At 39.3% G+C, this 25090-nt stretch overlaps 1 protein-coding gene and 1 long non-coding RNA gene across 4 annotated transcripts in view; one reads left to right on the top strand and one right to left on the bottom strand.

The window, feature by feature from the left end:
- The window catches only part of LOC120558778 (trypsin), a 93496-nt gene extending 77913 nt beyond the window's left edge, over nt 1–15583 (bottom strand). The window contains exon 1 of one of the 2 annotated variants that reach the window (XM_039800012.1): nt 15546–15583. The gene's annotated coding sequence lies outside the window, so the exon portion shown is untranslated. Of the gene's footprint in view, nt 1–9352; nt 9392–15545 lie in introns of those variants that run through there. The other variant, XM_039800009.1, reaches the window with a different exon arrangement.
- Nucleotides 15584–20568: 4985 nt separating this feature from the next.
- On the top strand, nt 20569–24520 carry LOC120558372. Of its 2 annotated transcripts, XR_005639099.1 has the most exons (5): nt 20569–20604; nt 21949–21996; nt 22829–22953; nt 23199–23298; nt 23682–24520. It is a non-coding gene; the product is annotated as an uncharacterized LOC120558372 (long non-coding RNA). The 2 variants fall into 2 exon arrangements; XR_005639098.1 differs by lacking the exon at nt 20569–20604 and having other exon boundaries at nt 21784–21996.
- Nucleotides 24521–25090: the final 570 nt, after the last annotated feature.

The raw sequence follows: 25090 nt of genomic DNA, 5'->3' as shown, positions 1-25090 counted from the left end.
GGACTGAAGAATAGCTGGCAGTAGGGCTGGGCAAGATATCAATATTATATCGACATCGATATATGACGCTAGATATCGTCTTACATTTTGGACATCGTAATATCATGATATGACAGTGTTGTCTTTTCCAGGTCTTAAAGGCTGCATTACAGTTAGTTCATTACAAATTTCGGTACTTTCATGTGCATCAGGATCAGGGAGCACCAGCTGAGGATATCCTGAGTGTAACGTTATGTAAATTATGACCAATTTAGTGCACCATTTAGATTTAAACTTGCATGTGTTGCGCCAGGAGCAGGCATACATTATAAATCAGAATAGTATCCCTTGCAAGGACTTAAATAATGGTGAAAGTTGACATATTTATGGAATGCACTCATTGTATTATATTTTTAGGAGGGGGATAAAATGTTCTTATGTGGGGTGGGGAGGGTGTTTGTATTGTGTTTAAATAAAATGTTTAAACTGAGAAGTTGTGAGTTTTGTTTTTTCTCCATACCGCCCCCACCCCTCCTCCAAGCAGTTGCTAGTAGCTCAAGGAGGAAACAGTGGATTAAAAAACATGATGGACTCTTCAGTAGAGGTAATTATCTTTATATCTCTAGTTTTTATTATTGTCCTCTTTGTCTCCAAAGCTGACCGTCGCTGTTGTAAACATAGCCATACTGAGAAATACAGAGGGAGTTTTGTGGAACCGATAGTAATTAATTAGCTTTGTAATAACTCATTTGGCAACGATGGCTTGAATGTAACAGACGTTCAATAATAATATAAAATAGTTGCGCACTATAGCTTTGACAGAGAAAATGTTTGCTCACACACTGTATGCAGTGGTGGAAGAAGTATTTAGATTCTTTACTTAAGTAAAAGTACTAATACCACATTGTTAAATACTCTGTTACAAGTAAAAATCCTGCAATGTTACTTAAGTGAAAGTATGCAAGTATTATCAGGAAAATTTACTTCAAGTATTAAAAGTAAAATTACTCAATGCTGAAAAATCCTCACATTTTGTTTAGTGTTTTTTGCAAGTGTTTAATGGTCTAATCATTTCAGCTGGACCTGTAGGCCATTATATTGTTGGCTAGTTTAATTTATAAGAAAACATTGTATTATATAAACTGTGTGTTTTTGTCTGCAAAAATCTAAATTTGTAAAGTAACTGGTAACTAAAGCTGTAAGATGAATGGAGTGGAGTAAAAAGATTTAAAATAAAAGAATAAAAATATTTCTCTCTGAAATGTAGCAGAGTAGAAGTAGAAAGTGGCATGAAAAGAAAACACTAAAGTAAAGTACCTCAAATTTGCACAAAGTACAGTACTTGAGTAAATGTACTTAGTTACATTCCACCACTGACTGTCTTTTTGGGTGGCGTCTCATCAGAGCATACTTGGCATTTTACAAGCTCCTGTAGAAGTCGGGAAGGGAGAGAAGCTTATGTTGATTCTTCAGAAAATGATCACACTGCATTTCGATTAGTTCTAATTGCAGACTCTCTTCCACTTCTTCTGCATCCATCAGGAAGGGAGTCAAGACCAGAATAAATTCTCTCAATGCTAGAAAAAATCTCGGAAGCGCTGACTGAATTCTTTCATGAGGGTGATGGGATGAATGTGATACTATGCAAATATAACAATACTCCTGCGTTCATCTCCTTTAAGACTGACAGATATAGATGTGGCTGCACAAGGTTTATCAGCATGCAATGCTCGGTGAAAAAAAAAAAAAAAAAAGTACTTTCTGTCGTAGTTTGGCTGAAGAAAGCTGATGCGACTACATTTTAATATTTAATGCAATTTAAGATCTGCTCCGTTCTTCTATGTGTTCCTCATTCAGGGGCGTAGCACAAAATTCTTGGCCCCATAGAAAGGCATTCTCTATGGGCTCCCCTCCCCACATCCACAGCTATTCATTCTAGCATATTTATGGGCCCTCATGGGTACTCAGCCCCTTTCCACCCCCAGTCCAACACCGTTGTCGTCAATGCTCACACTTATTATCTGTAAATGTTAGTTATCTGCAGAAAGTGTCAGTCGCTCTGTTAAGTTTCGCCAAACATCCATGAGGTTCATGAATTCATAATTCTGCTCTGGGAATCTTCTTCTTTGATATCTCTGCATGCACGCTCCGAGGAGAGATGCCCACTACTGATTCCCTTTTTCCCCGACCTATTTCCTTTTTATGTAACAACGTGGCTCTTTAAGCCCCTTTTCCAAATCTACCCTTGTTTTGTCTGTCTGTCCCCGTCCTTTTCCCCACTGCCATTATTCTGCACATGAGTGCTATTATTGTTTCCTTCATACCACCAGTGAGATTAAGACCTCATTCAGTCAAAAAAGGAAAGGAAGCTTATCCCCAAATGATTTTCTGCTCCTTCATTATTCGCCCTTCCATCAGGAGAGCCTCTCTGCAGAGATCTGTGATTCATGCATCTCTGTAGTTGTATAAATATTTACCAGTTGAAATTTAAATAAAGGAGTCCAGTCAGCTGAGTTTTCCGCAAGGGAGATGTGATGAAATTACTCGGGTTTATTGTATGATTTTCAGAGAGGCTTTCATCATGGGCTGTACTGTCACTACAGTACACGGCAATGATGAAACATTTCCCCATGAAATATAAAAAATAATGAAAGACTTAAGTCTTTTTAATTGTCATAAGTCACACAGTCAAATGTTGCCATGTAGAACACTTTCAACCCCATGTGGCTAATTGCATTTTACAAATATGTCAGATATTACAAAAGGGATATAAAGAGAGATACAAGGAGGCAGCTGTATTGTGCTCATAAGGTGCACTTATAATTTGTACTATAAAAAGGACCTTCATTTGTAATTTAAAGTGCAAACTCAGGGAGTTGCTCCACATTTAGGGGGGTTCATGCCAGGTTACATGTTGATTAATCGATAAATAAAAGGATTACAATAGATGAAATGGTTAAAAACGTTTTTGCTTTCTTTAAATTTGAGACAATCCTACCTTTCCTATTAAGGGTATTTTAATGGATCATGTATGATCTACTGTTTAAAAGTGGTAACCATCCCTTAAAGACTCCTTTATGAAATAGCCTTCCGACAGATGGAACTCATAATCAATCCAGGTGGGATTCAAACCCACAACCTTCAGATGATAAAGCTCTTTCTCTACCAGCTTAGCTATCAGGTCTACATGAGGAGAATTGACTCTTGAGGGTTTCAGCCTGAGGTTGTGTTTCAGGCTAAATAAATAATATTTGTCTGCTTTTTGTCCAAAAGATTTTCGAATATGTTTATTTTCATCAGTGGGAGCTCCATCAGCAGCTGCTGACAGGTTAAAACTCCTCTGCAGCTATACAACATTTCAGCAGAGATATGAGTCACTTCACAATTTAGGAAAATGTTTTTACTCATCGTACTAAAAGAAGAACCAATCAGTGTCAATCTCTTTTCACAATAAGAGACACCTTTATGAAACAGCCCTCTAAAGGGTAGACAGAAGGAAAACAAACAGTCCACATAGGATTTGAACCCACAACCTCCAGACTGCAAAGCTCTTTCTCGACCAGCCGAACCAGCAGGACTCTGTGAGGTGAGCTGAATCTCACACAGAAAAGAATTAGACTTTGTCAGTTTGTCAATGTGAATCCGTTTCGGTGGGACGTCTGTAAACTTAGTTTCTCTGCAAGGTGAAGATGAAGGTGAGAAATATCTTAATTGAAATAACCAAAAATGCTCTAAGGGCATACTCACACTTGGCCCAGGCAAACTACCCAAGCACGTTTGACCCCCAAGTACAGTTTGTTTGAATAGTGGTGAAAGAGGTGGGCCAGGGCACTGTTCGGTTGGCATCAGTGTGATTGCTAAATGTGCCCGAGGACAAATTACTCCCTCAGTATCAGCTGCCTCCGTAAAAATCTTTTGACACGACTAGCGTGATTTAGTGAAAATCGCTGCGCTGCATAAGCAATAAACCTGTTGGGCAACAACTCCAAATAAGGGCTCCTGCACACTGCCTTCTAGTCTGTACACGTGTGTTTCCCATAAACATAAATGTATACTGATTTGATTACAGCAAGACAACTTGGGCAGTATTGACGTCAAAATAGGCTACAGAATATTTCGTTCTGTACTGAAAATCAATAATTATTTATTATTATTTTTTGGAAATTACATTTATATCTGCAGTTATGTCAAAACCTAGAGACTTTCAAACATCAAAATGTCATTTATTAAATGTGTTCATGTCAAAATGGCATAATTATCTTTTCGTATTCTATTTTGCCAGAAAACGCTTCCAATAAGCTAGCGTGTCGCGTGAAAAATAGGCGTCGCTCCTATTTCCAGCATGCACGCGTTTTCGGCGCGGGTCGAGCAGCGCCTGAGACGTGCGTGTCAGGCAGGCGGTGTGCAAGCTCTAACCTGTTACCATGGGAGCTGAAATAAAAACGGACTCGCTCACGCCACGCAGGCCGTGTGCAGGAGCCCTAAGCCACAAAGTAAGAATTACAGTGATGGACTCAATTGTGCTGTACGAGAGCGCTTCACTTACTCTTTTCTTCAAACCAAAACGTTGTATCATAATGAGGTAAGCGTGCTCTGGCCCTGTGAATGTTTTATGGTTATTGTTTATCTTGTTTAATTATTAAATTAATTATTAGTTTTTTGGCAGAAAATGTGTTCGTGTAGGATCCTATTGCTCACACCAACAGAGAGTAGGTTTTCACAGCCTCAGAGGCTGAATGTAAATCTTAGGGTTAAAGTGGTGATGCTACAAAGCTTTATTATAATGTATGAAGTCCCAAAACCTTCTGCCATATATTATTCAAAGCGGCGCTGCCCTCGGTGGATGAGAAATACTGCATGCTTGTCTGGACTGAAGCTGTGCGTCTGATCTCGAGTCAAACAGAAGTTTAAGATGTGTTTTGTAGAGGCGGATTTTTAAGCACTTTGGGGTTTGAGCGGCTCCGAGGAAGGAAGGGTTCATAAAACCTGACTGTGTATGAAACAATTAGAGCTTTGCTTACTTATTACTTTCCAGTCCAGACTGCCCCATGAGGACTCCTCTGTGAGGAGAATATTAAGTCTCATCTCCGACAGGCAATATCTAATTGACATTTGCACAGCCGCCATCCATCCGTCCTCTTTTAGGCGATTACTGTAACTCGGCACAGAGATGTCAATCACCGTAATACCCAGTGGAAACTGAATGACATTTTATCATTGCAAGAGATTATTTAATTCTAAAACCGATAACGATAAAGGAAGTTTTACAAATCAGATAAAGTTGAAATATGAAGGGACTGCTGCAGCAAATGATGCTATTTCAAAGGTTTAATGACAGTTTAAAAAATAAAAAGATTAGGGATAAATAACACTGGGAAATAAATATGTTTTTCTTTTATCTTTTAGATGGAGAGCAGGGGACTGGTGGAGACATATGATTGGTCAACTTTGATTTGTAGCGCATCAAGCCCGTCATGCAGCAACAAGTGTCAGGTGTCAGTTTGAAGCTTCATGTCACCGGCTTCCATTGAAAATGACTTGTAGCCTGTTGCTTTGTCGCTCGTAGTGTGACCATAGAAATACAGATCACCATAGATACTACTGTATTTATGATAGATAGATAGATAGATAGATAGATAGATAGATAGATAGATAGATAGATAGATAGATAGATAGATAGATAATAGATAGATAGCCTTGCGAAAGTATTCATTGGCTATTTCAAACTTTTTTAACAAATAAAAAACTGAAAAAGTGGGCGTGCAAAATTATTCAGCCCCTTTACTTTCAGTGCAGCAAACTCTCTCCAGAAGTTCAGTGAGGATCTCTGAATGATCCAATGTTGACCTAAATGACTAATGATGATAAATAGAATCCAGCTGTGTGTAATCAAGTCTCCGTATAAATGCACCTGCTCTGTGATAGTCTCAGAGGTCTGTTTAAAGCGCAGAGAGCATCATGAAGAACAAGGAACACACCAGGCAGGTCCGAGATACTGTTGTGGAGAAGTTTAAAGCCGGATTTGGATACAAAAAGATTTCCCAGCTTAATAACATCCCAAGGAGCACTGTGCAAGCGATAATATTGAAATGGAAGGAGTATCAGACCACTACAAATCTACGGACACCGGCCGTCCCCTCTAAACTTTCAGCTCATACAATGAGAAGACTGATCAGAGATGCAGCCAAGAGGCCCATGATCACTCTGGATGAACTGCAGAGATCTACAGCTGAGGTGGGAGACTCTGTCCATAGGACAACAATCAGTCGTATACTGCACAAATCTGGCCTTTATGGAAGAGTGGCAAGAAGAAAGCCATTTCTTAAAGATATCCATAAAAAGTGTTGTTTAAAGTTTGCCAAAAGCCACCTGGGAGACACACCAAACATGTGGAAGAAGGTGCTGTGGTCAGATGAAACCAAAATCGAACATTTTGGCAACAATGCAAAACGTTATGTTTGGCGTAAAAGCAACACAGCTCATCACCCTGAACACACCATCCCCACTGTCAAACATGGTGGTGGCAGCATCATGGTTTGGGCCTGATTTTCTTCAGCAGGGACAGGGAAGATGGTTCAAATTGATGGGAAGATGGATGGAGCCAAATACAGGACCATTCTGGAAGAAAACCTGATGGAGTCTGCAAAAGACCTGAGACTGGGACGGAGATTTGTCTTCCAACAAGACAATGATCCAAAACATAAAGCAAAATCTACAATGGAATGGTTCACAAATAAACATATCCAGGTGTTAGAATGGCCAAGTCAAAGTCCAGACCTGAATCCAATCAAGAATCTGTGGAAAGAACTGAAAACTGCTGTTCACAAACGCTCTCCATCCAACCTCACTGAGCTCGAGCTGTTTTGCAAGGAGGAATGCGCAAAAATGTCAGTCTCGATGTGCAAAACTGATAGAGACATACCCCAAGCGACTTACAGCTGTAATCGCAGCAAAAGGTGGCGCTTACAAAGTATTAACTTAAGGGGGCTGAATAATTTTGCACGCCCAATATTTCAGTTTTTTATTTGTTTAGAAGGTTTGAAATATCCAATAAATTTCGTTCCAATTCATGATTGTGTCCCACTTGTTGTTGATTCTTCACAAAAAATTACAGTTTTATATCTTTATGTTTGAGGCCTGAAATGTGGCAAAAGGTCGAAAAGTTCAAGGGGGCCGAATACTTTCGCAAGGCACTGTATATATTCAAATTCATGTGAATGTCTGTATCCAGTAGGATATTTAGGAGATATTCAGGAGTAAGTCTGGTCTGTTTGTTGTTGCTTATTTTGAAGTGTTAAAAGAAGATGATAATTATGTGATTTTGTATACTTAGTAGACGTAGTGATCTATAAGCCGCCTGACAACTGTCAGACACCACTCTGATGAAGACTAGATAACAATGGTCTGCACCTCGCTGTGAGAGTCCGATATTGTTAAATGAAAACAGTGTCATGAACAAAACGGCGCCAAATATTCTATCTCACCAAGCTCCCTGAGGACAAAAATCTTCATTCCATCAGCCAGTTTTCATTTCCCTTACAGAGGGTCAGAATGTGAGGCAGCCCTCTACAACAGCATTCAGAAATAGCACAAGCCTAATGAATTCAGTCAAGTTTGAAACTGACTTTACCAGTGCATGGCCTCAGCGTGTGGACACTCCTACGTTTTATTATGAAGTCACAGTAGTGTTGTCCACATGCATCTCACGCAGAATGCTGAGGCGGTGTGAACTGACTAATGTGGGGCTATTTATGGACGTCAGTGAGAGCTTCCTGATTAACTGTGTCAAGTGTGGGAGGCAATGCTTTCACACTGGAAAATTTACACCGTAGCCTTCCTCTCTACTGATCCTGCCCATGTGATTTATAATGGCTTTGGTATCTAATCTGCAGCCTGCCTCCCCAATAACCTTCACTGTGTTGATATAGAAGAGAGAAAGGAAGAGGGGAAAAACATGTGCTTCATATTCAAGGAGGAACAACACATGAATTACGATGTGGCCTGATAAATAAGTGCATACATTTTGAAACAACACTACAGCCATGCTAGCAGCTCTGTGAGGCCATACTGAAGCACAGTGGTGCTTTGGGCTAAATTCTACTTATAAACTCAGTGACAATGCTAACATTCTGATGCTTTGCAGGGTTTCCATATTCAACATCTTTGTTTAGTGTTAGCTAACACTTGCTAATTAGCAAGAAATACAAAGTACAGCTGAGGCTGAATGTCATTAGTTTTGCAGGTATTTTATCATAAACAACTGATGGGGATGAAAAGTTAAGCTATCACCAAAGTTTTTACAATTGCATAGCGGGAGGAACATCTACATACAGTATGTCTGAACCAGATTTCATGTTAATCCATGCAATAGTTGTTGACATATTTAAAACATCAACCTTCTGCCAGCGCTACAGGAAAATTCAGGGGATTATTAAAATCATTAGGATACATCCTCTGGGAACCCTGGATGCCTGCACAAAATGTTGTGCCAGTTTTTCTGGCAACTGTTGGGATATTCCACTGGAGAAGTGAGAACATTGACCCGATGATAGTACTAGATGAAAAGTCAATGTAACCCTGAAGTCACCAGGATTCATCCACTGGGGATCATGAATAATTGTATTAAATGTCATGGCAATCCACTCAATTATGGAGACATTTCACTTGAAGGGACGCTATGCAGTTTTGGCTTTTTGCTCGCAGGTTTCTCTATAGAGCTCGCCCTACAGCTTCGGAACAAATGACTGACTCCTCGCTCGGTCAGTCTGCCATTTCCTCCTTCTCTGTTCCTCCGACAATGCTTTCCTAGCTTTCTGCTTCTTTTTCCGGCTTAGCCATGACGATAGTGTGAAAAACGCCATCGCTACCTTGTTCTTATAGCTAGTCGGTTCCTGTACGCGTGCAATGCCGTGAAGCATTAGTTACATCGAGAGACCTGATTTCACACGATACTTCCTGACGCTGAGGCCGTGGCTCGCCGGCCGAAAGTTGCAAGGGTGGTTTTTCCACTCACAGGCGCTAGGGGGGGGGGGGAGCAAGACAGCCACCATTCAACTCGAAAAAAAAGTCATATAACCATTCCAATGACTCAGAAGCTGTTCAGTTAAGGAAAATTAAGCTAAAAAAAAAAAACTGTGTAGTTCCTCTTGTCATGACCTGGCTCAGTTGGTCATAACAAAGAGGGAGACAACACCATGTTGAATGTATAAACAATACTTTATTAAACCAAATGGAACCAAATTAGACCAAATCTACAATATACAGAATAAGATGTGGAAGTAAGTGGAAACAGCTGTGTAGGGTGTGCATGAGTGAGTGGGTGTTGGTGTTGTCAAGTGTAAACTCAGCAAAAAGCAAACCTAGGAGAACATACCTTAACCAAGCCAAACCTCAGTGTGCCTGTGGAGACAGCAGGGAGTGGGAGAGACAGAGGATACTGCAGTTTAAGAGGCCTCAGCACACCAGACCCAGGTGAGCTGAGTTACTCTAATTAGTAACCTGTAAACAGGAGGCACAAGTTAAAACACACCTCCTCAATGTAGACAGCAAAAACACTCTTTAAAACCATAAATGTCAACCTCATGGTGGTGCTAAAGAAAAACGTCAGGGGATCACCACAGTCATTAGGATTAGTCCTCTGGGAACTCTGAATGTCTGTAAAAAAAATTCATGGCAATCCATTCATAGTTGTTGAGATATTTCAGTCTGGACCAAAGTGTTGGACTGACTGACGGACCATCCCTCGAGCCACACAGCTTTGGCTAAAAGATGAAGGAAGGAGGTTTCGTTTGATGCAGTTGACCTGCTTCAAGCATTTCCACACATTTCTGCACTGCACATCTGGCTGCAACACAGCAGAACAGAAAGACGAGTTCTGCTGGGGATCATTTGCCACTCTGAGGCTCAGCTTAGCTGAGGGGCTTGGCGGGGCCTGCCTCTGACAACCGCATTGTTTAAAGCTTCAAGAGATTAGCTGAGCCACAGCCGCTGTCAGGCGCTGATATGACTGCTGCCGAATTTACAGCAGGCCGACAGAATGGAAGTCGGGTCTGGGTCTCGCTCTCTGGGTGGCCCTGACAGGCATGTGTGCTTATTCCAGCTAAAGAGTGGGAGCAGGAAAACATCTGCAGTGTTGTTAGAGCTGCATGGGGGATGGGGGCAGAGGTTAGGGCCCTCCGGCGATGCCCCCACCCAAAGGCAATCTCATTTTAAAAGGTTCTCATTACCCCCAAGTCGCTGCAATCAGGTATGCCGTAAATCCTTCGGATCCAATTTATTCTGGAGTGGGCTGACACAGAGCCTCCATACTAAGTAATAGCTTTCCAGGACTTTCCAACCTCAGACTAGCACACACAGGCTAATCCACTGATTACAATAGCTGACAAGGGCAAAGTATGGCTAATCAAATTAAATAATATTAACTGGGTGTCCTGTTCATTATCTGGACAGTAAATTAATTTTTCACATCTCCACTAAAGCACCAAATTACATCTTCTGGTGTGTTTTAAAAAGGTTTATATTTTAACTATCGATATCCACTGAAGTGTAATAGTCTGTCAAATGAAAGTGGTCTTTTGTATCTCTGTGTAAATTATCAGTTTTATAGTTTTAGTTAGTTTTAGTTTTATTTTATTTCTGGCCCATCCCAAATGGGATTACAAGACACCACTATTTGACAGACATCTTCCAGTCTCGCATATACAAATTGTGTAGACAAATGCATGAATAACAGAAAACATTTAAATAAAAACTACACAAACAAATATCTACCGATCATCTTGGTAAAGAGCTTTTTTTTCCTCTTCTCCCAGGCTTTATCTCAAGATAACTAGCTAAGCTAATTTATACGTTTCACATGTAAACATCAATTTAACATTCAACAACATTTATATGTTTTAAAACATATACATTTATGTTACAGACATCTACAGTATTTCAGTGTTTGGCACAGAGCCGGCCCAGCCACTAAGCGACCTTTGCAATTGCAAAGGGCCCCGTGGCCAGCAGAGGGCCCCCTAGAGTCACTGCTAGCTAGTTGCCGTTCTAAATCATCCCACTGCTCCGCGATCGCTGTCTGCCCCGTCATGACATAATATAGTTCCTGTCCCAATACCCGCACTTGCGCCCTTGTGCCCCTCAATGCGCGTTCTCGCTAAGGGGTGCAAGACCGTAGAGTGTCCCGATCCTCTAATGGTGTTCTCCAGGGGTGCTCATGAGCGCACTTAATGCACCCTTTTTGCAAGTCCGCATCAGACCTCACTTTGCTTTAGAGTATTACCCAGAATCCTTGTAGTGTCGTGACGTTTCGAACAGCTAGCCAATGGGGGAGCAAAACGGTTGCTATGGTCGGACGCCGGGAAAAAAAAGAAGAAAAAGGAAGAAATATTTCGGAATTATACTATTTGGAAGAGGAAAACCAAGGAAACCAGAGGAAAACCAAAATGGAGAAGAAATTTATTTTTAAGTGTAAGTGAAAATAGTTTTTTTTAATCAGAATATGAGCGATACGAGCGATACATAACATAATACATGATGATACAATGATTTCACATTCTTTTTGTCAGGGTCCGACGAGCTGACATTCAGTTTTATAAAGTTCAGGGCAGAGAATGAGCGGCTATTCACGGGGCACAGAAATGCCTCTAGCCAGGGATATGAGTAAGTTAACATGGCCCTAACATGAGCAGAGACAAGTTCAGACAAGTTTGTTGCTCATCTAATGGATGAATGTGTGTGTCTTTCAGGGAAATTATCAAAATTATGGGTCTAGAGGGGAAAGTGACCCAGCAGCAGTGTAAAAAAAAGTGGGAAAACCTAAAGAAAAAGTACAAGGTAACTGCACTTTCACGTGTTTTGTAATGCTTATATTGTATTGGTAATATAAACCAATACAATATAGGATATAAACCCATGTATAATAAGAATATAAACCCATGTAAATAATGTTAATTTCCCCCTTCATAACTATTAAGGACTTAACACTGCCAAAAACTGGGTCAGGGACAGATGCAGGAGAGGTCACTGCTGCCTCGTGGATTTCTATGCAGCTATGCATGAAGCCATTGGCCAGAGACCCTCAGTCAGGCCAGTATATCTGTTCTCATCCGGAAACAGCAGCGTAGAGAGACCCCAGACACCTGTCAGTGAGGTTGAGGATGAAGCAAATTCTCCAACAGAGACAGGAGCAGAGACAGCAGACCTCCAAGCAGGAAACTCCACAGACCCCCAGAGTGATCAACCAGGTACGTCAACTGATGTCAGACCAGGAAAGAGAAAGAGTGAGAGTGTAGATTATCTTAAAGACTTCTGTGAGCGGCTAGAGAAAACACAGAAGGAAGAAAATGAAAGGGATAATGCTTGGCTCCAAAAGTCTCAGCAGCAAATGGACAGGATGCTAGATTTATTTGGAAAGCTGGTTGACCACATGACAGAGAAGTAATAACTTTCTGTCAATAAGTTCTGTTATGTTCTGTTTGTTTGCTGTTCCTGCATAAGTGCTCATTGTGTTAACACCACCATTGAGTGATGGAATTTATATTTAAAGTTTCAGAGGACTTTGGCTGTATTGCTTGGTTTGGACAAGACATTTGGAAAATTGTAATTCTGTATAAACGAAATTTATTATTGTTATTTATTATTATAATTTCTGTTTACCAGTAAAAGTCTGTGTCACAAATAAAGAGAAACATTTATCATTTAGAAAAATCACTTTTTTTACTGAAACAAAGTACTTGAAGACAAGTTTATAACAAAATAAATGAGCTGACAATGCAGAACAATACCGCCAGGTACAAGTGTAGGCTTATAACCATAGATGTATTAACATATTCAGGACAGATACATTTGATATTTACAGATGCTAGGTAATTGACAACATTTTTCATTTTACAAAATATATACACAGAACTGTAAGTAAACAATTTCAAGCAAAATAGGTAGGTACATGTTGATGTGCAACGTCAGAGCAAAGGAATAATTAAGTTGGTAACATTCTACACTCGTGACAAAAATGTGTGTGTTGGAGTATGAGGTACTTTTAATTAAATTGTGTAGTCATGTTCCAAAAGGTGCCCTTGAACATTAAGGGGTGCAGATACGTGCCGGTGAAGTCCGCCCCCGAGCTGGTTGCCACTTGTCTCCTGTCCAGAATCTGGTATTGGTGGTTGTGGTAAGGCATCATAAGCTGGCTCTGGTTCCAGGACATCACCATGGGTAAGGCAGACATTGTGTAAGAAGGCACAGGCAGTTACCACCTCTGTGCAGAAGCCAACCTTTACTTCTAAGGCTTTGAAGAGTGTTGCCCTCCAGCGTGCCTTCATCATACCAAAGGCTCGTTCGATAATTGAACGCGCACGTGCATGGCTTTGATTGAAGCGTTCCTCGACCCTTCCTTGAAGTGGCAGTTTGTAGGGTGTGATGATGGTTATGGGAGACTGTATGTAGGGATATCCTCCATCACCAAGAAGAAAAAAGCCAGGTGGGGGGTACTCAGAATTGACATAAAGTGGGCTGTTTTTTAGAACACGGGTATCATGTACAGAGCCAGGAAAACCAACAAAGATGTTGATGAAACGTCCCTGAGAGTCACAGATGGCTTGCATTTGGATAGAATAGAATTGTTTGTAATTAAAATAGTCCTGTTTGTTATGATTTGGAGGCTTAATACGAATATGGCATCCATCTATTGCCCCTACAGCCTTGTCAAATGCTGTATGCCGAGCAAGGCGTCCAAATCGCAGGCCGACTTCTTCAAGTTCATCATGATGTGGATAGCAAATCACTTTACCTGCAATGTCCATAATTTTGTGAGCAATTCTGTGCACCACACGGCACACAGTGGATTTTGGCACAGAGAATGCCCGGGCAGTGACTCTGTAAGACAGTCCATGTGCAAGCCAATACACAAATATTAGGACTTCCAAATAAGATCCCCAGCCATGGTCCTGGTGCCTGTGCAGAACATCCATCAAGCCATCCATTGATTTTCTTGAAAGGCGGTAGTCGGGTCGCGCCAACGTCTCAACAACATACACCAGAAGGACAGGCATGGTATGATTCAGCCTGGCATACCTGATCAGTCTGCCAAACTTAAAAAGACAAAAGCAATTAGAATGACAGATTTAGGAAAAGAGATCACTACATGAAAAAATATTCATTCATTTTATATAATCTTTAAAGATTAAATTATCTTTAAAATATATTTAAATTTATATTACCTACATATGTGTTTCACATTAATTTTCTGACATGAGAACATCCCTACAACTTTTCACAGTGAACATCAGTGTTTTACTGTAGCGTAACATCAGTAGTGTAACATCAGTGTAAACCACAAGGTTTAGGGTTTCAGGTTATCCTACATTTGGGTTATTAAACAACAGAAACTATATAATCAAATGTAAAAATAAAATACTGCTTAGTTTTCACTGTATGAATGAAATAATTATTATTAAAGCTACAAAAGTGGTGAGTGATTTCCTCTCTCTCTTTTGTTCATGAACCCAGTTATTGCAAGCCATTGTGATATGCATATTGCGATATATATACACACATTTGCCATATTCCCTAATTTTATAATATAATTTATTAGAGGGAGTTTATCTATTTTCATTTTGGACACTCACTTGTGGTGGTGGTGGTGATGTAAACTATACTGAGAGCTGTTCTTGATACACACACTCACCAAATTGACAAAATATTAGGAACAGCTCTTAGTATCATCACTCGATAGTTTAGGTTTTATTGCAATTTATCTTTGCCACAAACTATTTTAATATGAACAACATTGACAGAAAGGTTAGTAGCTAAGAGTAAAAAAAAAAAGATATAAATTTTTTCATTCAAATGATTGTGTCATGTTACAGCTATTAGTACCAGCACACACACATTAGCCAAATAAACGTAACGTAACGTTCAATGAAATAAAGTTAATTTACCTGTTGGTCGGGCATCAGCATACATGTTTGGATCCGGTGTAGAAGCCTTCTTCTCCTGCGGATCCTAATTCTTCTTGTAATAAACTGGTGGTGAGTTCTAATCAATTTTAGCAGGAGTACTGCGAATACCCAAGGGGGTAAGCTTCGCTTCAGAACTCGAGCCATCTATGGCGCCATTTTGTTGCTAACTGGCCATCACCTCCTGTTAGCATTCCGCTGACCGCCATTTTTTTTTACGTCACTTGACTGCGAATAACTTTACATCAGAAATGTTTGAAGACTCTATTTGTCCGTTGTTTAGTTCCAAAGAAACACGACAATGTATAAAAGGCTCCATTACCTTGTACCTCACGTTATGGCTCCGTAGCAGACGTTTTTGTAAAAATAGGCTAACGATTGTGTCATAACCAAGTGACTTACTGTCGCACAGTAGAGGAATTACAGGAGAAGCTCTCAGGCAGTTTCGACTTACATGACCTGTTTAGGTTTAATTACTAATGTTAACTAGCATGTTAGTTAGCAATAATTAGCCTGTGCCCATGTTATCTCCTTACATACACCTACACTCTCCGTATCTGTAAGATTGGGAATGATTGAGATTTCTCTTAGCGCAGCCACTAGAAGACTTACAACTTTCAGACACGTTGCTCACGTCACATTCTCTCAGTTGGAGGCTGCGCAGTAAAGCTGGCCATCACCGGAAAAGTGCTTCTAATAGCCTTCACTGGTCTCTGTCCAGAGCAACGGGGTCTATTGGTCCATTATATACTGTCTATGCGAATACCGCAACTGCGGCCAGCGCCATGTTTGCTCTCCTGTAAACAGAAGTGACATAGAGGTGACGTATATAGTGACGTGTGCAAAACTGTCCCAATTCTGCTCTTCACAGCTTCGAGCCCTTGCGCACTTACTCCCCTAAGTGCACTTTCAACAAGTGTCCACTTCGAGGAAGACCTTAGGGCGTAGTGCGGGTATTGGGACAGGACCATACTGTTGGAAAGCTCTCTCTCTCCTCTACAATGCTGTCTGATCCAAATATGGTAATTTCCTTTTCATCAGCAACCAATCGTGAAAGTAAAAGGGAGGATTTAACTCAAAATGCGCAATCTCATTGGCTGATGCCAACTTCTGACAACGTGATTCGTTCAGAATCGTCACGTGACGTGGTTGTGAGGCTCAGGCTGTGGCAGGCAGATCCATATTAGGTGTCAGTAGAGCTGCTGTTCCCTCTCCTAGGAGAACTTCCGGCTTCTTTTCTGGTGTTAACTTTGGGAAGTTTTATTTTTTTGGCTATTTTTCCAAGGTGTAATTCTCTTAGTGAAGATAGTTTTTCCCGGTGGAGGAGGAAATGCATCTCTGTCTCACCTAGTTGGTGGTCTAATAACAATTTAGTCTACTTTGTTTGCTTTCTCCAATGTTCTAAATATTGGTCTTTTGAATGATTCATAATTAGTTTAGTTCTGTTGTGTTGTTATGAACCAGTGCTGATGGGAGCCTGGTTAGTTAGCTTCACCATCGGCTGACTGAGGGGACTGTTTTGTGGGGAAAGTAAGCTTGAGGCAGCAGCAAGTATGGCCATCTCCACCTTCAATGAAGGTACCTCTGCCATGCTTTCTGTTATGGAGTTGTGGCTTCAGAGCACAGTTGTGATGGTCAATTCAATGAGAGAAACTGTAATACACAGGATCTCGAAAGCTGAGGCTGTCACAACTGCCAGTTATATATTATTATTGTTACTATTGATCTTGTTTGTGGTGTTTTAGATGTTATTTTTTTGTTTATTTTGCAACATTTGAATGTTCTATTTATTATTTTATATAATATTTTATTTAAATGTTATTCTATTTGCTCTATTTAATTTAAATTATATATATATATATGTGTGTGTGTGTGTGCCTCTTAAACTGTTGTCAATTAAAAATTTATATTTGGTCAGTGAAAATCACTTTATCAGTATTTGTAATCAGCAAGTTCATCAGTGTGTGTTAGTCTTGCACTGGCTCTCAGCTCAGTGGTATCATCATTTTTTCTGTTAGACATCAAACATAGTAGATATAATAATAATAATATGTACCGTATAGTTATTAGGTAGTCATTGCTTTTCTTTAGGCCTTACTTAAAATGGTCAAAGGGGCCTCCAACCAAATTTTGCATAGGGCCCCCAAAGGTCTAGGGCCGGCTCTGGTTTGGCACTCTGTGTTTCTGTCTACACCCTTAACTGACATCAGTGTTGTGACTAATGGAAAAGCTGAGGCAGTTTCTTGATTTGACATGTGCGGCTCCCTCTGGCTTCTCTTTACATATTAAAGCCAATCAAGTTCAAGGAAGGACTGCCTTCATTGACGTTGCCTTGTGGGAATAGCCAAACCTCAAAGTCAGATTAGAAACAAATCTCACTAACTATAACTACGGGAGCCCCTAAATTTCACAGCATATGCTCAGATGTCTCTGAGCATATGCTGTGGAGGCTCAGAGCCATGTAGCCTGCCTCACGAGTAAGCCTTCATGTTTTTGTGAGTTGGGACAAAAGCAAAATGAAAGTAAATATTGATGACGATCAACTTCAAATCCAACTAAAACTTGTGAAAAAATACAATATAATTCAGGGAGAGTATGTCATTTATGATTCTTGTTTATTTGGGACTATTCCTGAGGAAAGTTCTTCCAAGCATGAGACGAGGGGGCCCAGACTGTCTTGGTGATACAACAAAAACTCAAATCCAACAGCTGCTTCACTGACATTGAATGAATATCTGGTGGAGGTAACTATGTTTTTTCCCTGAGTTAAAAAAAAAATACATTTTAATTTGGATGTAAGACACTCGGCTAAAGTCCCTGAAGAAAATCCATCTGGTTATTAATTATTAATGAAACAGCTCCAAGTTTGGTCTCTTGATGATTTCAAAGATGGAGGCTTTGGCTGTTTAGTTTTTCAGCATTTTTACATTCAAATAAGATTTAAGAAAATATTGAGCCTGTGTCCAAAACTATAGGCAAAAAGTATGCATGCTAATTTATGTATCTATGTCATGAGTACAGCTCACACTTATCCGCAGTGGTCTAGATGAGTTGTTATTGTCAGGTCATTACAGAGGATGTAGCATGCCATGCTATTTCCTCAATTTTTCGGCAAATAGTGTACATGAATGAGTAATGAAGACTTGAGGAGGCTCACTGTGTGCACTGTGCATTCATTTGCTGCTGTTAAATGCCTTGTTAGCAGCACATCCTACTACTCTCTCTTTCTCTCTCCCCAGCATGATTGGGAGGTAATTGTCTTCGGTATGCATCATTGAAATACTCCCAGAAAGCAATAAACTGCCAGAAAAACACAGCAGCACAACAGTGGAGACAACGGCGTCTCAGCCTATCTCTCTCTGTCAGATTTGTTGTTCCTAACAATTAGTGGGGTTGTTTTTTTCTTTCTGTATACATTATGATGGCATTTTAATGTGAGCATTTTCACTTACTGTGTAGTGTGTGACTGACTTCCATGCTCGTTATCAGTGGAAGGAGGATGGTGGTGAGATTTGGCCATCAATTTTGATTTTCTTTCAGGCAGAGCTGCTATTGAATAGCATGAACAGATGTTGCTACGAACCTTTTTGCAGATTAAGGTCATGTGTTTCACATTGCAAGTTTCCACATCCTTTGCCAAACAAACTGTCTGCATAACAACTTAGTGTTTTACGTATTTTACCCTATTTTCTACATATTGAGAGTCAGACAAATCTATGTTGAATTGTGCTGAAATGGATGTCTCTGGAATCAAGCAGTACCTTCAAAAAAGGAGGAACTTCTCCACAGAGGGCAGGCGGCTGGCTTTTCACTCTGAGTGGGGCTATTCAGGTCAGGTATAAACACTTTCCAAACCACATATTTTCCAGTATAACCAGCCCGTAGACCTGCTAAATATCAGCATGTTAGCATTGTGAGTATGTTAGCATGCTGATGTCAGCATTATTTCAAAGCACCACTGTGCCTACTACATCAGCCTCAAAGAGCTGCTAGCATGGATGCAGTCTTTTCTGCATGGGTGAGTAGTATAGTTAGTAATAGTTTTTTTTCCTTCTAAAAATCAAACTTTCCCTTTGAATGATACTCTAAATGAGTCCTTCTATCTTTAATGATATTTTTGTCTGGTACAGAAGGTGAGCTCTGTTTTGGTGCTCAGGGTCACAGCTCTATAGCTGCTGAGCGCAGAGCGGCAGCTGTCTCGGCCTGAAGAGTCCCCGGGAAGCGAAAAGGATCCTGCAGAGCAAAGCCTGGTTCATGGCTAAATGGAGATGATCCTTGGCCATGCTAAACTTCCTCACAAATCTGCTCTCCTACAGTGCTGTCTGCTTGCTCATATCTTCAGATGGCATTTCATCTGTATCCACTGGGAAGCTAAACAAAAGGATTGCACCAGATTGAGAGATGCAGAATCAATATAGGAAGATATACAGAAAATGCAAAACCATGTGTGTTTTTATCATTTACTTCATGCATCTTGAATGATTATTAATTAAAATTTCCCACAGAAGTTGGTAGAGACCAAAACAGAGCTAAAAGTAGAGTGGATATTGGACTTACATTCACTAGGTCAGTGGTCCTCAAACATTTATTAATAATGTACCCCCTTTGAATTTCTTTTTATTCCAAGTACCCCCTGACCAGTACAAAACATTTTCAGTAGAAAAAAACCTTGCTATATAAAAAGACAAAATACAGCGCTGCGTTGTCAGTGTCTAAAACAAAAACATTTAAATGCTATATTTTAAATGTTTAGAATCACTAAATCCATTCATTATTATAGTTTTTAGGATTTAGGAATTACGCACTGACTGATATGTAAATGTAAATGCATGTACCCCCTAGGGGGTACTTTAGAAGTAAGCTAATGATGCTCCGTAACTGCTGGATGTGCAAACAGGCAACTGTTTGTTGACTGGTTTTCCAATATATCAACTTAAAAGGTCACATAGGTCAGTGTGGTGTTTGGCCAGATTAGAATCAGAATGGGCTACTTCTATAAATATAGTTCAAAGTAGGGTAGCTTAATCTGACAGGTAGAAAATATTTATCTGAATGGCATACTTCCTCTATAAATGTAGTTAAAAGTAGAGTAGCTCATGCTGACAGGTAGAAAATCTATGGAAGTAAATCGGTGCCATTGGCTTTTGAATTCGAATTTTTAGCACTGAATTTATTTTACATCAAATTTTAAAACTGAATTTTATTTTGCATCTAAATCAGACTTTGAATTTTAAAAGCCACCGAATTTCTACCACTGAATTTTTTTGCCTATGACATTTTTTTTTCAATGTTTAAAAAAATCAATGTAAAAAAATGTGATGTCTCAAAAAATTCAGTGTAAAAAAATTCGACATCTCAGAAATTCAGTGAAAAAAAAATTCAATGTCTCAAAAAATTCAACATCTAAAAAGATTCAGAGTAAAAAAATTCAATGTCTCAAAAAATTCAGTTCGAAGTAATTTAACGTCTCAAAAAATTCAGTGTAAAATATTCAGAGTCAACATCCAGGTAACTAAGGAGAAGCAATCAATCCCTGTATCAAATCATCCAACATCCAGCCAATCAAGTTACGCTCCATTGGTCATGTGACGCCGAAACAGGAAGACGGTGAAGTTCAGGTGTGCTCCGGTCAGAGCTCAGCATGGCTCAGAACACAAACGATGGTGCTACGGTGAGTGTACTCTTCATTTACCTTTTGTGTTCGTAAAAGTCAGTAATAGTTACCGGACACGTTGCACATTAACATCATTTGTTGAACAATGTCTACAGGGAACTTTTAATGAGGTGGCCTTCCTTAAAAGTATGTCAGCTATTAGCCAGCGTTATGTTAGCTATTAGCTAACTTTATATTAGCTGTTAGCTAACTTTAGCATGGTTTACTGTTGGTAACGTTACTCACAGTTCTGTGTCAGCGAGTATGATCTGACTGACAAGAAATATCTGACTACAGTACATTTAACAGCTGGTCAGTTACGAGCTGCTTCACTTTGCTCAAAACAGTTTTAAAAATAGTATAAATGGACAGCCGATAATATAACCGTCCCCAAACTCCTACAATGCTTATTAAAGTCTAGCTAGTAACATTTAGCTGTTTAAAACATGATTTTTTGCTGCTGGTTTGTAATATCCTTTGTCCTGTATTTGTGATGACAGGATAGTCAGGCTGATGAAATTGTGCAGTCAGCCAGTCAGGCGTTTATTGCATTTAATCAGTTCGTCTGAAAGACAATGGGGCGCAGCCAGTGGTGGAGTAACAAATCAAGTTCTAGGGCTGGGTACCGAACGTCGATACTTTAATGGCACCGAAAAAAATCCACTCCAATCCTATGAGTATCGAAAAATTATGTATCTTTTTGTGCCAAATTTCGGGTTCCAAAAGCGTCTGAGAGTGTAAGCGCAAGCTTATCTGTCCTCTCTGCATATTGACACGGAGCGGAGCTCCGACCGACACACGCACACGGAGAGGTGCGGACGGAGTAAACTGTCTGCAGTTTTGTTGAAGTCACAGAGAGTCACGGTTGGTTTCAAGTGTAGTTACAGTTTTTCAAAACTTCACGCAGACAGCGTTAGCTGCGATATATTAATGCCGAAAGCGGTCGCTGTGCTGTTGATGTTACACTTCCTCCAGGCTGAACTGTTGTTTCTCTGTCCTGATGGCTGAGCTTGCAAGGCACTTTTAATAATGTTACTCTGAGTGAGCAGTTTTACCAGAATTTTTTAATTTTAATAACTGTTTTGATTCATAAAGTGGAAAATAAAACTTTTGTGTTTAATGTATTTTTTTGATGTTTAAATGGATTTTTTAAAACATATGGTATTGAACAATGTATCGTTAGGAACCGGCATCGAAACTGAGGTATCAAAATTGGCACCGGATCGAAAGATTTTGAATGATACCCAGCCCTATCAAGTTCTGAGGTTTAGTATTAAACTTTAGTTCATGTACATATGGCTTATTTTACTTAAACATTGCAGATGTATTGATTAATACATATTCTTGGATACAATCCTGCAGAGAACAGAGGCATTCGGAGAGACCATCACTTCAAATGGAAATGACCAGGTAAAGACTTAAGGGAGATGTTTGCTATTTTAAATGCAAGCCCTATGTATACACATTTTGACATGCTACTAAGTTATACAGGCAAAATTACTCATAGACGTTCAAATCTAAACTCTGGAAGAAGTGTTTTTTTCTTTCACTAACATTTTATGTACAATGGGGCACCCGTTTATTTTATCCATATCCTTATTGAGTGACGTTAATATGTCTAATTTAAGTTTATCAAATCCAGAGGGAGTGAACGAGATTCTTAGTTTTGTAATACTGTAAATGTAGTAGTATATACAAATCTTGATTTTTAGAGCTGCTAAAATGCCAGTAATTTGTAAATAAAATAGAGGTTGGTGCTTATTTGGATCCAATATGTAATATTCATATTCATTACGTTTTGCAAGTGCACATACAGAGGACAAATTAAAGGAAAAACCAACATAAAGTGTTAGTAAGGAACTGCCAGAACAGCTTCAATGCTTCTTGGCATTGATTCTACAAGTCTATGAACTATACTGGAGGGATGAACACCATTCTTCCAAAAGATATTCCCTCATTTGTTGTTTTGATGATGGTGGTGGACGTCGCTGTCTAACACATTGGCCAAAAATGTCCCATAGGTGATCATTTGGGTCAGATATGGTGACTGTGAAGACCATAGTAAATAATTCACATTACATTTTCATCAAACCATTCAGTGACCCCAATGGATGAATTCCCCCCTCACTGTAGGGTTTAGGTATTTCAGTTTTTTCCTTTTTAATTTGTGCCCCATCTGTAGTATCTGGCATTAAACATCTTTTTTTTTCTATCTCCTAATAATTTTCCCTCTGTGTTGAAGCTTGAAGGGGGATCCATACTGATAAGGATAAACAGCGGGTCCAGGACTTGGCCCATGCCTGGGACCTCCCTTGCCTAACTGAGAAAAACAGGAGATGGATTTTTGAGAAGCTATTGATCCATGCTGTAAGTGAAATTCAAAATTCTTTTTTTATCCTGTGAGTGACGTTCTGGTTATAAATGCACATTGCCAAGTTATGTTATCTAACCCTAACCCTAACTTTAATTACTCTGATATTGTGATGTTATTTCCCTATATATTATGGTTTAGACCTGTCTGTTTTCAATCTTGTTCTTGTTATTTATGTTTTCCTACATACATAGCCCACAGTCAACGACAAGTCTTTTTCATGCTATTTTTTTCAATGCAGGTACTTCAGCAACTCACATGGCCTCGTGAGGATAGTGACGATGATAAAGTTGACACCAAATGCCGCATATCAGGCTATCTTCGACAGTTCGTTGCTGATGGTAAGTGTACAGAGACACTTGGAAGTGGTATTTAAATATTATTTGGTTATCTGTTAAATTAGTATAAAAGCTGTATAGCTATTTAAATATTCAGCGTGAACTTCACACATTCACTATTGAGCTGGAAACAGCAACATGACATGAATTATTTTTTTTTTTAATCCACCCGATTTAAAAAAGAAAAAAAAAAGTAGTCATGTTGCTCTTTTCAACCCAAGAGACGAGTCCAACCAGTCTCATTCTAAAAATTATTTTTCTGTAAACTAATCTCAAGGGTTTGACTAATCTTTTATTGAGTGTAAGTAGTGCCATAGTTAGCCATTTATCCTGATGACTAATAAAGTCAAAAAAAATGTTTTAATTCCTTTTTATCTACTCTATAGCAACACCAACTGAACTGACCGACCTGGTCAAATTCTGGACCGGATGGGAGATTCTACCACCGAGTCTCTCTGTAGAAGTGGTCGAGGGCAGATACCCCACAGCCGCCACTTGCTTTGAGACCTTGCACATCCCAGGGCATTACAAGGATTACACATCTTTTAAATGTGACATCCTGGTCTGTATTTGCAGTTGCCATACAGGATTTGACTTGTATTTACTTGATTGTCCCTGCTTGTTAATTCTGTTAAAAGATCTGTTGTAAACTCTCACGCTCAAAGAAACCTTCAGGAACTTGTTAATGTATACTGAATATAATTTCACACTGTTACTGAGAGTACTTTGCAGTAACCTTTGGCAATAAATGGTCAGTTCATTGAGGTAAACGTCTGACTCTGAACTCCTGTGAAGCCCTCATAACCATTGAAAAGGTTCATGATCCTTTCACACGGTGTAAGGGGACTGACAGCAAAAGAGAATAAATGGCAGTAAAAATTAGAAAAGGTTATTAACCCTTTCTTCCCGTCGACCATGCACTTGTCCTCCCGGGTCAAAATTGACCCGGTCTGTTTGTCCAGTTTATAAAGCATGAAGTATAAATTATCACCCAATTCTGTTTTACATCTTCTTAGCCAACTTCTTTCCAACCTATTATCACTAGTTTGCACTTATTTTAATATATGGTCAAAATACCGCAGTTGTATAAAATTATACCTCATTTCTGAGTAAAAAAAAAAGCTGAAATGAATTATTTTGACTAACTTGAGATAAACCGGAACATATGTTGATGGGTTAGCACAGACTGGTATAAGTCAAAGTTTAGTCAGGATACTGTTTTGAAACCATTTAAAAACTTTAATGGCAGCCAATATTCACACTTGTTGTCCTCCTGGGTCAAAATTGACCCGGCCTGTTTTGCCTATTAATAACGCATAAAGTATAAATGATCACCCAATTCTATTTTACACCTTCGTGACAACTTCATTCTAAGTCATTACCACTTATTTTTGGAATTTATGGTGAATAAACTTCATTTACATGAAAGAATACCTAATTTTTGTAGTAAAATAAGCATAAATTATGAATTATTTTCATTATAGTTAAGATCAGATGAACCTATGTTTGTGGATAATCACTGACTGGTATATGTTATTGATTAGTCAGGATATGGTTTTGAAACCATTATATTAGTTTTAATGGCAGCTAAAGTAAAATTAACTGGACTGGTTTCATTTTTTTAATGTTACTATGCTGCACCTTCCTCTTTTCCCTTGTCTTGCCAAAGCAATAACAATAATACAATTCAGATCATGCAAAAAATTATTGTCTCTCTCAACTCAAAACTTAAGTCATTCTGATCAGTTCTTTCACAGAGCAAGAAGCTGCTCACAAAATTGAACAGCAGCAATGT

The sequence above is a fragment of the Perca fluviatilis genome, chromosome 5 (assembly GCF_010015445.1).
Source record: "Perca fluviatilis chromosome 5, GENO_Pfluv_1.0, whole genome shotgun sequence".
Classification (NCBI taxonomy): Eukaryota; Metazoa; Chordata; class Actinopteri; order Perciformes; family Percidae; genus Perca; species Perca fluviatilis.
Note: the sequence above shows the minus strand (reverse complement) of the source record. Positions and strands in the feature narration are given on the sequence as shown.